At 43.9% G+C, this 17,319-nt stretch overlaps 1 protein-coding gene across 2 annotated transcripts in view; it reads right to left on the bottom strand.

Moving 5' to 3' along the window:
* LOC146830016 (lymphocyte antigen 6E-like) overlaps window positions 1–17,319 on the bottom strand; it is a 196,332-nt gene that overhangs the window by 107,397 nt on the left and 71,616 nt on the right. The window lies entirely within an intron of this gene.

Raw genomic sequence — 17,319 nt, 5'->3', positions numbered from 1 at the left:
ATTAATTCCGTTTTATCAGTTGGAGAACACATTTTCATTATGGTATCAACTAACTCAGGCTTAGGTTTTACTCCCTCCCCTGAAATACTGTGACCAAGATAATTGATGGTGTTAGATTTAAACTTACATTTTTCTCCCTTGACCGTTAAGTTATGTTTGCACAAACTCTTCAAAACCGATTTTAGTCTGATATCATGCTCTGCATCATCTTTAGCAAACACTAAAATATCGTCCTGGTATACACATACCCCTGGAAGACCATTTAACACTTTCTCCATTACCCGTTGGAACACCGAAGAGGCCGATACCAAACCAAATGGCATTCTTTTGAACCTAAATGTACCAAAGGGTGTGATGAAGGAAGTATAATCTCGGGATGACTCTTCTAGTTCTATTTGATGGTATGCAGAAGTGAGATCTATCGTGCTAAATACCTGCGCACCATCAAGAAGCGTCAACAACTCAGAAATGTTCGGCAATGGATATCTGTCCACCACCACAGCCTTATTAAGCTGCCTCAAGTCTATGCATAAACGCAAACTACCGTTAGGCTTGCGTGCTGCAACGACTGGAGCCAACCATTCCGATCCCTCTATCTCCTCAATGATCCCACAACTACTCAATTTCTCTATTTCTTTCTTCATGTCATCTCTAACAGAAAATGGTACATTTCTTACTTTACAACATACAGGTACTGCATCACTTTTTAGTCGAATTTTAAGTTGATATCCTTTCAAACAGCCTAGAGTTTCCTTGAACACGTTCGGGAACTCTAGTTTTAAATCATGAACATACTTGTTATCCACCCCCTTATCGACAGATTGAACTCTATCTCTTAACTGTATAGAGGGATTTGCATTAGGATCAAGATACACACCTAGGTCACCCTGATGAATCCAGATAATTAAGCTATCACCACGTTTAGAAACATAGATTTTCCCAGATATCAATCTATCTTTGTATTCTATCAACCCTAGAAAATACCCATGCAGCTTAATAGGTTCTCCACCATACGCTAAAGGAATTATGTCAGGTTTCATCAACGTAATCTTCCCCTTCAGCTTATGATTGTAGAAATCACTTGATACAATGGTTATTTTAGCACCAGAGTCAAATAACACCTTAGTAGACTCTCCTTCAACCAAGATATTATCATAGGGACAGCTTTTGTTATTACACTTGACTTCCACTTGAACCACAATCTGCCCACAAACATTCTCCTCAGAATTGCATACCTCAAATTCCCTATGATATATATCAATTTCTTTCACCTTGGGTTTTTGTTTCGTTTTGCAAAAGGCTGTAAAATGCCCCTTCAGTTTGCACTTTGAACATGTTTGATTAAGAGCTGGACATTTCTTGTCATTAGCAAGATGGTCTGCCTTACCACATCTATAGCATTTCCTGTCTGCCCAGGCTTTCCCAGATTTGCTTGTATCAACTAGACCACTACTATCAGATTTAACTTTTACTACTTCAATCCTAGTCCCCTTTTCTGAATCTTTTTTAATTACAGCAACACATTTCAAAGAATGTTCGATGCGTTTGGCAACTGTTAACACTTCATCCAGGCTTGGCTCATCTCTTAGCCATAATTCCTCCCTAATTTTCTCAATGGAACAACCGAACATGAACTGATCTCTAATACGTTCATCAGTTAAATTTTCAAATCTGCACGAGGAAGCTAATTTTCTTAGCTGCGTTATGTAATCTTCAATAGTCTCGTCAGTAGATTGCATCCTCTTTGCGAACTGATATCTTTCCAGAATCGTGCTGATTTTGGGCAGGTAATGCTTATCTAATTTCTTAATGCAAACTTCATAGTCATTTAACCTACCCGCCTCCTCAGTAGAAAGATCAGGCAAATGGTCAAACACATCCTGACCTTCCGAACCCAAACAGTGTAGTAACAATGCCGATTTCCTTTCCGCGCTCAAAGAGGGACCGCAAACTCTAGCGTACCTCTCAAAAACAACTTTCCACTTTTTCCATTTGATTGGAGGTGAACCAGGACAGGATAGGAAAAATGGAGCCGCAGTGACATTTTGCATGTTAAATGATTGTCACTACGATACCAACACCAGAATACGCTTACATGAGACTAAAGATCAAACCCTTACATACAAAGCATTTTTTTTTTTTAAATAAAAAAAAAAACAATCACCATATGAGATATAACATTAAGATAAAAATACAGGTTTCAAAGTTCGGAAGTTTCCTTATGACTCACAGATATCTGCACATTAACTGCGAGTTTCCTCAAAAAACGTTTGAGAAAAAACGAGGCTCAAACACTGTCGAGCAACTTGTTATGATCAAACACACTGGGTTGCTAAGCAACCTCAAAATGGCCACCACGCACACGTGAGTCAGCGTGAGCGTAGTGACGTGCTTGAAAGAAATCCAGAAGACGTCAAACTGGTGAAAGACGGAGAGCGTCGATGCAGCAGCGATCGAGAACCTGGAATGAGCAGCAATGGAAAACTTGGAACGAGACGAGAAGAGAGCGTCAATGCCGGTGGAAGACAGGTAAGATTCCGTCTCCTTGACGACTACAATGTTTATGTTTGATTCAAATGAAGTCGCAGACTCGCAACAGCCACGTTGAATCAGGTTAAATGATGCGGTTCCAGGGATCCACGTTGCATCAATTTAAACGATGCGTTTTCATGGCAAAAATGCGCTTTCATGCCAAAACACATTCGCTTAGCAGCAACCGGTTCACCACAGAAATTCACTTCCCCAAATCTCGTCAGCGGAGCAGCTACCGGTTCACCAGACGAATTCTTTCCCCAAATCTCGTCACGATACACCACTGCATCCACAGCGCTACGGCACTGATTCCAATGCTCCGCTGCCACTACCGCTTAAAACGTCGTGTAAGTGCAGCTTGTAAACACAGTGTAGATAGTGAACCAGAGTCAATCACGCTAGAGATTCAGCTTTCCTTCCAAGTTTACCAGCACAAAAGGTATGCAGGGCATAACGGATGGTGAAAAACATCCAAGGCAGTCTCATAAGCGCAAATTAAATCAGATGAAGAAATAAGTCCTTAGATCCTTAAGTTCTTTTAGTTGAATTATAAAATTATCCAGCCAAGAATTCTTGTTGAGATCTTCTCCTTTGACTTCCTGAGCCGACTACGCCAGTGTAAGATCCCATGTAATAAAACCAGGATCAAATTGTAGATGAAGACAGGTAGAAGTTTATTCCACAGAAGAAGATCCCATCCAACAGTCAAAGAGGCTTTCCTGCAACTGGTCACTTACAGAACTTCCCCACATACAACCTTCCATGACATAGAGGAGATTCTAAGACATCACCTAGCAACCTAGTCCAATGTGAAATGCCACACGGTCCCTTTTCTATGACTGTGTATCCTCCAAAATATGTATACTAGTCACTGTTTTTTTCTAACCAGAAGCAGTCCCTTTTCTATGACTGTGTTTTCTCTATTTTTTCTATCAAGAATCACCACCTCCTCCTGGAACCGGTTGGCCCGTGTGAAAAGAAAGGCGTCGCCACAAACGCTGACAGGAAACTCCTCTCCTCAGGTCGCTTCCGCCGACAGCAGGGAAAGATTCCAGCGACGCTCGACGCGAGGTGAGTGAGTCCAGTCTTCGCTGAAATACTTTTCCTTTTCCCGCTAAGATACTCCCACAGGCAATCCCATGCCCCGTAGCTGCGGCTTCAACACATGAGCTTCAGACCTTCGCTCACCTTCCCGACTTTGCTTCCCTTCGCGCGCCGCCTCAATAACATTACCCCCGCCGGTAGCGCTGTCTCTCCCACCACAGCTTCGCTCCTCCACAGTTCCTCCTCACAACTTCCGGATACTGCGTGGCTCCCGGGGTACGAATGTCCGCCACCACCTTTAGTGATGCGAATGCTTTCCACTGAATGCCGCGCCGCTTCTCACTCAAACAGCCCGGGATACTCTTCAACGCTCAGCCCCACTGCCTTCGTGCCAGCGCTTACCAGAATCACTGCTTAGAATTTGTATCTCGCACCGCACCGTGGGAGATAACTTCAGTCCACTTTCACTCCGGACCCTCCGTGAGACACCAGGTCAAATCAGCATCTAACACCAACCAACGTCAACGGTCATCCGGCCAAATCTTTTCGCCTCACCGCAGTTGTTGTTTCGTTTTCCTCCGCTTCCACAGATGCTGTCCTGTTAGACCTGGTCCTGAACATCTCCGACTCCAAGCTGAAAATCTACAGGGGAGGATGTATCGCCGTCCCTGTCACAGCATCCCTTGTAACTCGTCGCCAAAATATAGTAAGTGACCACGCAGGTAACTGGATTAAACTTCTTTATTTGTTAACTCCATAAATGCATCCTCAGCTAGTCAGTCGAACAGCATAACTAATCTGAAGTCAGCCTCATCAACATTCTAAGGTAGGCTTCATCTCAAGGTTCCACGACTGTACCATTTGCGATCAAGGGGAGGGGGGTGAAGGGAACATACCAAGTTGGGAGATTACAACAGGGTGCAGACTAATAGAGAAGTGAACTCCTGGAGGTTGAAAGAGGCGGAAGTTCAAGATTCTCCCGCGAGGGGAGGCAAGATGGCGAGTAGTCAGCTGCTGGTCCGACTCTCCTGGTCTGGTCCCTGATTGAGGCTGTGCTGACCCTGTACTGAAGTCGTACCTTTTCCGACCTGCGTGGCTTTGGTTTCGCTTTGAAGCTGGGACTTTCACTTGCTGGGTGAGTCTTCGGAGAGCTCAGCTGGAGAATCCTGTCGGGTTGTGGAGACGAGGAGACGCGGAGACGCTGATGCTCCTATGCTGTTTTTTTTCGGCGTTCGACACGCGCTTCACTCCAGGTCCCGTTCCTGTATCGTCGACCGCTGCTGCCTTGCGACGGGACTTTGGCGTGGCGTGCTTGCTGCAGGCGTTCTTCCGGACCCCAGGGAGTCGATTGAGGACGGGGGGAGAGACGTTGGCGGATCCCGTCGGATGGTGAAGATACATTGTGTCTTTTCAGCCGCAACAGTTGCAAAACAAGTAAGAATGGCTGAGCGGGGGACCAAAGGTCTTAAAATCAAGAGTGCTCAAGCCACAGAGAGACAGGGGGATGAGCTCCTAAAGCCTAAATCTGTTGCTGCTACAAATGAGACTCGTCAGAAACGCCCAGATACACGCGGTGCTAAAAATAAAGAACAGAGTGATAACTTTAAGTATGCAGAAAAGAGTGAACAGACTGCCAAACAGATTAGAAAGATACAAGCAAAGACTATTAAGGGAACAGTAAAAGGGATAACAAATGGCCAATCTATCCAAAGTGTGCAAGGCGGACAGCCACTTATAACGAATATTTTTGCTCCAGTTGAAGGGAAAGTACATAATGTGATAGGGGTGGAAATGGTTGGCTCAAATGATTTAGTAACCCAACCTACTTCCTTAATAAATGTGCAACCCATAAAGAGTGTAATGGAGATTAAAACACCAGTCTTCTACTCCAGTCCAACTGTTTCCCCTGGTGTTACTCAAGAAGAGGATGGGAACAATTTGCTTTTAGTCTGCTCCAACGCACATAGCTCACAAGCCCTTAATATCACACCAACTGAAACTAATGAGGATGTACTGGCTCGGAATAATCTAGGCATCGGTGAACACGTCGCTCTTCCACCTCACACACCAGATAACATGGATAAATTTTATTCACTTACGGATGAGTCTGAAATGTCGAATGGAAGCATATCTGATGCAAGTGAAGACGGAAGCCCAAAAAATTGGGATAGCAGTATTGACCTAGATTTATCTTTGAGAACTATTGCGCAAAGGAAAAGACTGAGAAAGAGGCTTAACCGAAATAAAAAGTCTGAGACCTCGGACCAAGGCAGCATGACGGACCTCAAATGGGATTATTCTGCGTCACAATTGGTAACAGTGACAGAATCAACGATTTGTTCAAAAGAGAGTTATGCACCCATTGCTGATGGCCATGCTGAGTCTAAAGGGGAGCCTACGCTATCAGATGAAATGCAATCCATAAAGAACTTTCAAGAGGAAGTTAAGTTAGATAATCGAAGGTCACGCCTGGGTACGCAAAACTTACAGGGCACCATCAGGAAAGTGGGCAAGACTTGTTTTGAGATTGCGGACAGGATGACTTCAGTCGAGGTGCGTACCGAGAGCCTAGAGAATGATCTTGCCACGTTAAAGACACAAGGTGAGGAACATGATGGGGTATTCAAAGATCTTATGCTTAAAATCGAGGAGCAGGAAAATAGATTACGCCGTAACAACTTACGCATATTAGATATTCCAGAGGGGGCAGAGGGGGATGATCCCAAGACTTTTATGATCACTCTCTTTAAGGGAGCTTTCCTGGATCTACACTCGTGGGATTGGGACAAGGAAGTACAGCGGGTACAACGCTTTCCATTAACTCTATCTAAAAAATCACCCACCCCTGCACAATATCCTAGAGCTATGTTAATCTATTTTGGCAACTTTCTTCTGCGACAAATGTTATGTGATCTTGCAAGACCTACAAATAAAAAGGAATTTAATGGTATTACCTTCTTTACATGACCTGATTTTGCCCACGCAACAGTGGAGCGTAGATGGAGTCTGAGACAACTTTTTGCACCCTTTCAACAACTGGGTGCAACAGTCTAAAGGTTATCTTTAAGGGAACTACACGCAGCTTTGTATCAGAAATTCAAGCCCAAGCGTACTTGCAAGAGATTTCAGCTCATAAAAAGTGACATTAGACACTGGGATGAGTGCTTGAAATTTGAATTTGCTGCTCTTCTCTTGAAACAAGTTTTACAATAGATTTATAACCGAAATAGCAACACTTATCTCTATTCTTTCTCTTTTTAATAGGGATTCAAGGGAGTGATGTAAGGACTGACAGAAACAAATTAGATGTATTATTTTTGATCTGTATAGGGTAACATAATGGTATAGTAGTGAGAGTTAAGGGAAAGACTGGGGGAGTCATAGGCATTAGAGTGCTTGGATGCCATCACCATGGCATCTTCGACGCCAGGTAGCCTCAGTAGTAGGTGGAGGGAGGGGGGTGGGGTTTGAGGGTTGGGGGTCCAAGAGGGGGGAGGGGTTTGAGGGGGGTGAGGGGTGAGGAGCTGGTATGTGGGGGGTTGAAAGTAAGTTGCATGGCTTTATTTGATTGGATGAAATATAGTTGTAATAATGAATAATCTGCGTATTGCTACGATTAATATTTGTGTTCTGAATGATGCCATGAAATGCCGAAATACTGCGATAGGACTACGCCTATTAAAATTAAAGCTGATATAATTTGTCTCCAAGAAACCCATATTGAAAGAGCACAGATACATTTGCTGGAGACTCTTGGGTATAGATTAGTGGGGGCCACCACCCAAAATTCTAAGACCCGGGGGTTGCAATATTTGCAGCTAATCAATCCATTAAATTTTCCCGAACAATAGCGGATCAAAACGGGCGGTGGGTAATTACACAATGCCATAGAAATAATGGGGACCCAATTACTATATGCGCCATTTATGGAAGTATTATGGATGATCCAACAGTGTTTGATTATATAAAAAACAAACTAGCTAATTGGCCACTGCCTATCATCATGTGTGGGGATATTAATATAAATTTGCTTGCTAATCAGAATGTATCTTGTGGTAAGGGTTGGAAGTATAGTGGACAAAAACCTGAAGCTTTTAGAGCTCTAAGGACTTTATGTTATGAACAAGCACTCTTCGACCTTTGGAACCGGCAAAATTCCAATGATCCGGGTTTTACATTTTTTTCCTTTACACATCAAAAACATGTTAGACTCGATTTTATGTTTATATCACACACTATTCTTCATGATTGTGCCATTGAGAAAGCTCCACGCATTTTATCAGACCATAACCCACTAATGATGGAACTTAAGGGGTTTGGTAGAAGAATTAAGGATAAGCCTAATTGGAGTTTTGAGAGTGCGTTACTTCTCAATGAGAAATACTGTATACATATGAGGAAATGGATACCCCAATTTTTAAAAGAGAATATAGGGAGCGCTGGGCTGGAATTAGTTTGGGATACGCTGAAAGCTGGGATACGGGGCGAGACATTCAGTTTTTCATTTAATAGAAATAAGGAGAAACGCTGCTTGATTGATGACATGCAGCATAGCCTGGCGGTGGCAGAGGAATATTTGGTTGAAGTAATTCATGAAGGCAGGAATGCCTCAGAAGCACATTTGAAAGTGCTACTAGCAAAATCAGTAATCCTTGAAGTCATTACAGAAAGAGCTGCAGATAGACTAACAGTATGGCGAGAAAAGGCATATGAATGCAGCGAGCAAGTTGGGTACACCTTGCTACAAAAGCAAGGCAAAGGGTGACCCAAAATACAATAGTTGAGATTAATGATCCTGTAAAGGGGAGAATTCGAGATTCAAAGGGTATAAACAAAGTGTTTTTTTCATACAATAAAAACTTATGCCATGAGGACTTCAATGACAGCTCTAAAGAAATTTCATCATATCTTAATCAATGCTCTGTGAGACAACTTTCAGAGGAAAATCAAGAACAACTTGAGGAACTCCCCCAATGGACGGATATTTTGCTATGTATTAATAGTTTACCTAATGGTAAAGCCACTGGACTGGATGATATACCTTTAGAATTCTATAAAAAGTTTGCCCCACAGCTCAAAGAGATAATATTACATTTGTTCACACAGGTTTTTGAGGGAGGGAATCCCGCACAATCCTGGACTCAGGCTAAAATTATAATTTTCTTAAAAAAACATAAATTACCATTAGAACCTGGCTCTTATCGCCCCATCACTTTAATAAACGCCAATAGTAAAGTTTATTCAAAAATGTTAGCTTGTCTTTTAGCTGCTGTTATTCATAAAATAGTTTCACCCCGACAACATGGTTTTATACCTGGACGTGGATCGACTGACCATACTAGGAGAGTTATTTCATTACTTGACGCTGCTAATATAACTGGAGCACCAACAGCACTTATTTTCCTGGATGCGGAGAAGGCCTTTGACAGGGTCTCCTGGTCTTTTCTATGGGTGGCTCTGTCGAGGGCTGGTGTCAGTAGAAACCTTATACAGGCCTTTAAAATGCTGTATTTTAATCCTAAAGCAAGGCTCTCTGTAAATGGAGTTCTTACAGATTTCTTTGAAATAACTAGAGGTACTCGGCAGGGCTGTCCAAGCTCTCCACTTTTATTTGCTCTGTATATAGACCCTTTTTTACAACAACTTGAATGAAATGAAAGGATTAGGCCTATCGAATCTCCAGGTGGGAACACTAAAACTTTAGCCTATGCAGATAGCGATTGCTACCCCTGACCCTGAAATAGCTATGGTCGAGATAGAAACAGAAGCAGTAAGATTTGGGCATCTTTCAGGGTATTCCCTTAACCCCTTCCCCGCTCATGACGGAGCCGCTCCGTCATGAGCCACGGTGGCCGTGTGCTCATGACGGAACGGTTCCGTCATGTCACGGCCGTTGGCGGCCGCTCCGCCTACGCGGCGCTGTTTCCCCGCCTGTGCGGGGGGACAACGCAAATGGGCGGAGTCATGACGGAACCGTTCCGTCATGAGCACAGCTCAACCGTGGCTCATGACGGAGCGGCTCCGTCATGAGCACAGCGTCACCGCGCTGCCCCCCCGCACCCCCCAGCGCTGCGGCGGAATTCCCGCCGCAGCGAAAGGGTTAATTGCAGTAAAATCCCAAATTATTTGTTGCAATATAACTATGGCTAATGAACCTAGACTGGTAGAAAAGGCCATATACTTGGGGGTTGAGGTTTCGGCAAATGTTAATAGGATCGTTGAAAATAATATCGACCCCTTAATTGAATAAATTAAAGCGGATTTATTGAGAATACACAATCTACATTTATCGATTATTGGCCGTTGTAACATGATTAAAATGCTTTTTTTCCCCAAATTTTGTATTTCTTAAGAGCAATTCCTTTAGAATTTTCGGTCCTCTGCTTGAAAAAGATTGAAAACTTAGTTTCTCGTTTCATTTGGGGATATAAGAAACCGAGAAGAGCTTGCAAACTTTTATCGTTACCAAGAGATAGAGGTGGTCTAGCATTGCCAATTATTAGATTATATTACTGGGCTACTACTTTATTGGCCAATATAACCCTCATATCAGAAAGACCACTGAGTACCCACACCAATAGAACTTATTATGGGCAAAGACGCCTGGGGGTGGCTTTGGCGATTTCTTAATGATAGCCACTACAAGAAGGTTTGCTTTAAAACACTTATAGGCAGTTACAGAATTTTGAAGTCAGTTCGGAAATTGCTGGGGATGGGCCGACTGAATTACTATACACCAATAGACAATAACCCTATCTTACCCGAAATTTTTAATGACTCTATTATGGTGTACGGTCAGACTATTCAAACTTGGTGATTTCTATTCTCTAGCTGACATAATCAGTTTCAATAATCTCAAGGAGATGTATAGTTTAGATTGGAGAGACTTTTATAAATACCTCCAGGTTCGAGATTTTCTGAGTAAAAAAGGTGGAGGCTCAATTGGATTTGCTAATAATATCATGATAGACAGATTAAGGCAGAACAAAAATAGATTGCTCTCCATTGGGATGTATATAGCTATTTTAATTCACTAATGCCGGATGATATAGATGCCAGAGCCGCAAAATGGAAAGCAGAGATAGGTATTCAAGAAAATCTATTTTTCCACTCAGTTGAGTTAGCACAGAAAACTTTAATCCCAGCGCGGCTTCAGGCCCAATTTTATAAATCCTGTTTCTCACTCTATTATACACCAAAGAAAATCTCTAAATGGGGGTTAGGAAGAGGAACCCTATCTCCCCGTTGTTCATTCTACCAAGCGGATCTGGATCACTTGTTTAGCTCATGTAACATATTAAGTCGCTTAAAACAGGAAATCTCAAACTTCTTGAAGAAAGTGCTACGGGGGGACTATGGGGCAGATTTACAAGAAAGTGACGCATCTGTACAGATGCGTCACTTTCCCTGCGCCACCCTTAGAAACTCTTGCGCCACCATAGATGCGCCGTATTTACAATACGGCGCACGATGGCGCAAGTATTGACAGATGCGTCAGAAATTCTGACGCATTTGTTGGCGGAAAAGTCACGCATTGCTGGAGTTGTGTCGCAAGCAGAACGCAACTCCAGCAATGCGTGTTGAGGCCTATTCCCACTACACTGCATCACTACTTACACCTGCTTGAAGCAGGCGTAAGGTTTTGACGCAGTGGTGTTCTAAAAGTGACGCAGTGAAATCTTGTAGATTTCACTGAGTCACTTTTATGAGGCCCTCCTGAGTGGGAACGCCCACCCTGCATACATTATACCTGACACAGGTATAATGTGACGCAGGGCTTTACAACGTGACGCATCTCCCTAGATGCGTCACGTTGTAAAAAGGCCGCATTGTTTGTGCCGCAGTTGCGTCAAAAAAGTGACGCAACTGCAGCGGAAAAGTCACGCAAGGGGCTTGTAAATCTGCCCCTATGTTCTTACCTCATCACTGGTGGGATTGGGGGTCGACCCAAAAATTCAGGGAAAGCCAGGTGAGCAACTGGTATTTATTGGTATGGCGATTTTGCGTCTAAGCTTGGCTACAGCGTGGTTGGACCCAACACCCCCAAGCTTCCATCAATGGCTTTCTCGTTTAATAGCAAATTATACTTTTGAGAAAGCTATTTATGCAAAGAGGGGTAGGCAGGCTCGCTCTAAAGGCTTACAAAAAGTCAAACCCCTCAGAGGGTGGGTGGGCGGGGTAATATAATAACTTTAAAAAATGTGCATGATTTATACATTTATGGTGGATATTTATTTCCTGATGTATCTTCACTGCTTTTTGTGTAAATTTCTGCCTTTTCCTTTTTCTTACATTTATATACGGTTTCTTTTATATTTATTTATTTATTCATTTTTTTTTCCCAAAAGGAATAATGATTGTTGTTAATTGTATAATTATGTACAATAAAAATAATTTATAAAAAAAAAAAAGGAGGTTGAAGATTCTCCTGTACAAAGATTCCGTCTTGAATGTGTCGAACAGTGTGGAGGAAGTTGTGAAGATAAGGTTTTTCTGTTCAGCATAGGATAGTGGGTAAGAGTAAACTTGACTAAAAGCCAAATGAAGAAACTGCCAAGGTTTTCTGAGGTCCTGTAAGTTGTAAGGGTGTGCAAGAACGCTATAGATTTGTCAGATGGAAATATTTAGAAAACCTTCAAGATCATGTGCGTGCCAGACAAGAGGTAGTGGAAAGGTCATGAGCCTGCCAGACAAGAGCTATTTAAAAGATCTAGAGCGTGCAAGACAAGAGGTACTTAAAAGATCATGATCCTGCCAGACAAGAGGTACTTAAAAGATCATGAGCCTGCCAGACAAGAGGTAGTGGAAAGATCATGAGCTTGCCAGACACGAGGTAGTGGAAAGGTCATGAGCCTGCCAGACAAGAGGAAGTGGAAAGATCATGAGCGTGCAAGACAAGAGGCACTTAAAAGATCATGAGACTGCCAGACAAGAGGTACTTAAAAGATCATGAGCGTGCAAGACAAGAGGCACTTAAAAGATCATGAGACTGCCAGACAAGAGGTACTTAAAAGATCATGAGCCTGCTAGACTAGAGGTACTTAAAAGATCATGAGCTTGCAAGACAAGAGGTACTTAAAAGATCATGAGCCTGCTAGACTAGAGGTACTGAAAAGATCATGAGCTTGCAAGACAAGAGGTACTTAAAAGATCATGAGCCTGCCAGACAAGAGGTAGTGGAAAGGTCATGAGCCTGCCAGACAAGAGTTAGTGGAAAGATTATGCGTGTGCCAGACAGGAGAAAGTGGAAAGATCATGAGCGTGGCGGACAAGAGGTGGTGGAAAGATTATTAGCCTGTCAGACAAGAGGTAGTGGAAAGATCACAGGCCTGCCAGACAAGAGGAAGTGGAAAGATCACAGGCCTGCCAGACAAGAGGAAGTGCAAAGATCATGAGCGTGCCAGACAAGAGTTAATGGAAAGATCATAAGCCTGCCAGACAAGAGGTAGTGGAAAGATCATGAGCAAGTCAGACAAGAGGTAGTGGAAAGATCATGTGTGTGCCAGACAAGAGGTAGTGGTAAGATCCTGAGCCTGCCAGACAAGAGGTAGTGGAAAAATCATGCGTGTGCCAGACAGGAGAAAGTGGAAAGATCATGAGCGTGCCAGACAAGAGGTGGTGGAAAGATCATGAGCCTGTCAGACAAGAGGTAGTGGAAAGATCACAGGCCTGCCAGACAAGAGGAAGTGCAAAGATCATGAGCGTGCCAGACAAGAACTAACGGAAAGATCATGAGCAAGTCAGACAAGAGGTAGTGGAAAGATCGTGTGTGTGCCAGACAAGAGGAAGTGGAAAGATCATGAGCCTGCCAGACAAGAGGTAGTGGAAAGATCATGAGCCTGCCAGACAAGAGGTAGAGGAAAGATCATGCGTGTGCCAGACAAGACTTAGTGGAAAGATCATGCATGTACCAGACAAGAGGTAGTGGAAAGATCATATTCATGCCAGACAAAAGGAAGTGGAAAGATCGTACGCGTGCCAGACAAGTGGTGGTGGAAAAATCATGAGCCTGCCAGACAATAGGTAGTGGAAAGATCATGAGTGTGCCAGACAAGAGGTAGTGGAAAGATAATGAGCGTGCCAAATAACAGGTAGTGGAAAGATCATGAGCCTGCCAGACGAGAGGTAGTGGAAAGATCATGAGCCTGCCAGACGAGAGGTAGGGGAAATATGGTGTGTGTGCCAGACTAGAGGTAGTGGAAAGATCGTGAGCCTGCCAGACAAAAGGTAGTGGAAAGATCATGCGCGTGCCAGACAAGTGGTAGTGGAAAAGTCATGAGCCTGCCAGACAATAGGTAGTGGAAAGATCATGCGTGTGCCAGACAAGAGGTAGTGGAAAGATCATGCTCATGCCAGACAAGAGATAGTGGAAAGATCGTGAGCGTGCCAAACAAGAGGTAGTGGAAAGATCATGAGCCTGCCAGACGAGAGGTAATGGAAAGATCATGAGCCTGCCAGACTAGAGGTAGTGGAAAGATCATGAGCCTGCCAGACAAGAGGTAGTGGAAATATTGTGTGTGTGCCAGACTAGAGGTAGTGGAAAGATCGTGAGCCTGCCAGACAAAAGGTAGTGGAAATATCATGAGCGTGCCTGACTAGAGGTAGTGGAAAGATCATGCACGTGTAAGACTAGAGGTAGTGGAAAGATCATAAGCCTGCTAGACAAGAGGAAGTTGAAAGATCATGCATATGCCAGACTAGAGGTAGTGGAAAGATAATGAGCCTGCCAGACAAGAGGAAGTGGAAAGATCATGAGCCTGCCAGACAAGAGGTATTGGAAAGATCATGTGTGTTCCAGACAAGAGATAGTGGAAACATCATGTTCGTGCCAGACAAGAGGAAGTGGAAAGATCATGCATGTGCCAGACAAGAGTTAATGGAAAGATCATGAGTGTACCAGACAAGAGGTAGTGGAAAGATCATGCGTGTTCCAGACAAGAGGTAGTGGAAACATCATGAGCCTGCCAGACAAGAGGTATTGGAAAGATCATGTGTGTTCCAGACAAGAGATAGTGGAAACATCATGTACGTGCCAGACAAGAGGAAGTGGAAAGATCATGCATGTGCCAAACAAGAGGTAGTGGAAAGATTATGTGCATGCCAGACAAGAGGTAGTGGAAAGATCATGCGTGTGCCAGACAAGAGGTAGTGGACAGATCATGCGCATGCCAGACTAGAGATAGTGGAAAGATCATGAGCCTGTCAGACAAGAGGTAGTGAAAAGATCATGAGCGTGCCCGACAAGAGGTAGTGGAAAGATCATGCGCATGCCAGACAAGAGGTAGTGGAAAGATTATGCGCTTGCCAGAGAATAGGTAGTGGATAGAGCATGCGCGTGCCAGACTAGAGATAGTGGAAAGATCAAGAGCCTGCCAGACAAGAGGTAGTGGAAAGATCATGAGCCTGCCAGACAAGAGGAAGTGCAAAGATCATGAGCGTGCCAGACAAGAGTTAATGGAAAGATCATAAACCTGCCAGACAAGAGGTAGTGGAAAGATCATGAGCAAGTCAGACAAGAGGTAGTGGAAAGATCATGTGTGTGCCAAACAAGAGGAAGTAGAAAGATCATGAGCCTGCCAGACAAGAGGTAGTGGAAAGATCATGAGCCTGCCAGACAAGAGGTAGAGGAAAGATCATGCGTGTGCCAGACAAGACTTAGTGGAAAGATCATGCATGTACCAGACAAGAGGTAGTGGAACGATCATATTCATGCCAGACAAAAGGAAGTGGAAAGATCATACGCGTGCCAGACAAGTGGTAGTGGAAAAATCATGAGAATGCCAGACAAGAGGTAGTGGAAAGATAATGAGCATGCCAAATAACAGGTAGTGGAAAGATCATGAGCCTGCTAGACGAGAGGTAGTGGAAATATCATGAGCCTGCCAGACTAGAGGTAGTGGAAAGATCATGAGCCTGCCAGACAAGAGGTAGTGGAAATATCGTGTGTGTGCCAGACTAAAGGTAGTGGAAAGATCGTGAGCCTGCCAGACAAAAGATAGTGGAAAGATCATGCGCGTGTCAGACAAGTGGTAGTGGAAAAGTCATGAGCCCGCCAGACAATAGGTAGTGGAAAGATCATGCATGTGCCAGACAAGAGGTAGTGGAAAGATCATGCTCATGCCAGACAAGAGATAGTGGAAAGATCGTGAGCGTGCCAAACAAGAGGTAGTGGAAAGATCATGAGCCTGCCAGACGAGAGGTAATGGAAAGATCATGAGCCTGCCAGACTAGAGGTAGTGGAAAGATCATGAGCCTGCCAAACAAGAGGTAGTGGAAATATTGTGTGTGTGCCAGACTAGAGGTAGTGGAAAGATCGTGAGCCTGCCAGACAAAAGGTAGTGGAAAGATCATGAGCGTGCCTGACTAGAGCTAGTGGAAAGATCATGCACGTGTAAGACTAGAGATAGTGGAAAGATCATAAGCCTGCTAGACAAGAGGAAGTTGAAAGATCATGCACATGCCAGACTAGAGGTAGTGGAAAGATAATGAGCCTGCCAGACAAGAGGAAGTGGAAAGATCATGAGCGTGCCAGACAAGAGGTAATGGAAAGATCATGAGCGTACCAGACAAGAGGTAGTGGAAAGATCATGCGTGTTCCAGACAAGAGGTAGTGGAAACATCATGAGCGTGCCAGACAAGAGGTATTGGAAAGATCATGCGTGTTCCAGACAAGAGATAGTGGAAACATCATGTACGTGCCAGACAAGAGGTAGTGGAAAGATCATGCATGTGCCAAACAAGAGGTAGTGGAAAGATCATGCGTGTGCCAGACAAGAGGTAGTGGAAAGATCATGCGCGTGCCAGACTAGAGATAGTGGAAAGATCATGAGCCTGTCAGACAAGAGGTAGTGAAAAGATCATGAGCGTGCCGCACAAGAGGTAGTGGAAAGATCATGCGCATGCCAGACAAGAGGTAGTGGAAAGATTATGCGCTTGCCAGACAATTGGTAGTGGATAGAGCATGCGCGTGCCAGACTAGAGATAGTGGAAAGATCATGAGCCTGCCAGACAAGAGGTAATGGAAAGATCATGAGCCTGTCAGACAAGAAGTAGTGGAAAGATCATGTGCATGCCAGACTAGAGATACTGGAAAGATCATGAGCCTGCCAGACAAGAGGTGGTGGAAAGATCATGCGCATGCAGGACTAGAGATAATGGAAAGATCATGAGCCTGCCAGACAAGAGGTAGTGGAAAGATCAAGAGCCTGCCAGACAAGAGGTAATGGAAAGATCATGAGTCTGCCAGACAAGAGGTGGTGGAAAGATCATGCTCGTGCCAGACTAGAGATAGTGGAAAGATCATGAGCCTGCCAGACAAGAGGTAGTGAAAAGATCATGAGCCTGCCAGACAAGAGGTAGTGGAAATATCATGCGTGTGCCAGCCAAGAAGTAGTGGACAGTTCCGACTAATGTTGGATAGGATTTGAAGAGGATGAAGAAACTAACAGTGTCGATGTGACTGGGTCATCTTTCAGTGTTTGATTGTGATGGGAGGGGATGCATTGTACTTTGTGTCCTTGTAAGAAGTTCCTATGTTTATTCTACCTAGCGTTCCACATTACATCAGCTGTAGGTCCATTGTGTTTAAAGTTCTTCATGCAACGAAGCGAATGAGGAATGGTTCTTCCTGGCACCTGCTTGGAAGACGTTCTTGGCTGTGAGTACCCATCATGCACTCATCAATGTAAAAGCAATGGGTGTGCTTTCAGTGATTGCCAGGTTATTTCTCTAGCCTTCTCCTAC

The sequence above is a fragment of the Triturus cristatus genome, chromosome 5_1, assembly GCF_964204655.1.
Source record: "Triturus cristatus chromosome 5_1, aTriCri1.1, whole genome shotgun sequence".
Lineage (NCBI taxonomy): Eukaryota > Metazoa > Chordata > Amphibia > Caudata > Salamandridae > Triturus > Triturus cristatus.
Note: the sequence above shows the minus strand (reverse complement) of the source record. Positions and strands in the feature narration are given on the sequence as shown.